We start from the raw sequence: 1,407 nt of genomic DNA, 5'->3' as shown, positions 1-1,407 counted from the left end.
CAGTATATCTTTTTTACCCTTTGTGTGTCTCTTCGAGGTTTCGAAACGCAAAAACTGACAATTCTTGATTGTTTTGTTGAGTTCGCCACTTCTTTTAAGCTCTTCTTGCTCAGCATTTAGATTTTTTAGGTTGCATCCGAGTCAGGTACGGCTTGAAGTGAATTTTCATACTATTACTATCGACAGTTTTTATTTTTATTAGACGACGCGCGAGTGCTTCCGATGGTGTGGAGATCAGGAGCGGGCGAGTTTTGCCAGTTTGTGGGCGACCGATTCTACGTAATTTGAGTTGGGGAAGACTTTCAGCTAATCCAAGTGGCCAAGCTTTGGCTATTTGTTCGCGATCCTCTTGCAGACGCTCGATTCCTCCCACTTTTTTGGACTCGGGCATGTTAAAAACTACCACATTTTGTTCTCGTTTTTTTCTTTCGGCAGTTTCCGAAACGATGTCCCTCTATGTTATTGTTGCTTGGGGCCCCATGATCAGAGCCCATTTATTTGGCCTCCACTGCACTAATCCTCTTTTCCAGTTGAGCACATTGCTGTGACGTGTTCGCGCTCTGGTAGGCAATAACCTCAAGCTCAGATCTGATACCTTCTAAACTTTTTTCAATATTACTTTTGAGGGCGTTGAAATGTTTACTGAAAATTTGTTCAATTTGCGCCACAGTTGACACGTTTCCATAATCAAGTACATCGTCTGCTACAGTCATACTAACCCTTACATTTACAGCCATTCCGGGACCATTTAAAATTTTCTTGTCTCATCTTCGCAGCGATTTTTTTAAATTCTTTGGTTTCAAGTCCCGAACATTTTAAATGAATCCATCTATCACACATAGAACATAAAATACAAGACACATTTTCTTTTATTAGTTCAGCACAAACACCACATTTGAACCTATCGGCCGTCATCTTTTTATATTTACTTCTAGTGCAGTTTAATTAATCTTAATTGGTTGATAAGACTCTTGAAGAGTAATGGCGGTTTGTTAGCAATTATTTTCTTTGACAAAAGGCAGTTCAATAAGTATTTAGTTAACATTTTACAGCAGAGTAAAAAAATTACACAATTTACACGTCCGTCTGCCAGTGTTGCCGGTCGTTAAATATAATATCTTTATATCTTTACATCTTTACATCTTTACATCTTTACATCTTCACATTTGTACATCTTTACATCTTTACATCTTTACATCTTTATATATTTATATCTTTATACCTTTATATCTTCATATCTTTATACCTTTATCTCTATCTTTATCTTTATCTTTATCTTTACGTTTCCCTTTATCTGTATCTGTATCTGTATCTGTATCTTCATCATCTTAATCATGTTAATCATCTTCATCATCTTCCACATCTTCATCATCTTCATCATCTTCATCATCTTCATCATCTTCATCA

This window comes from Rhagoletis pomonella, unplaced genomic scaffold, assembly GCF_013731165.1.
Source record: "Rhagoletis pomonella isolate Grant_MI unplaced genomic scaffold, Rhpom_1.0 Rhpom_scaffold_00014, whole genome shotgun sequence".
Classification (NCBI taxonomy): domain Eukaryota; kingdom Metazoa; phylum Arthropoda; class Insecta; order Diptera; family Tephritidae; genus Rhagoletis; species Rhagoletis pomonella.
Note: the sequence above shows the minus strand (reverse complement) of the source record.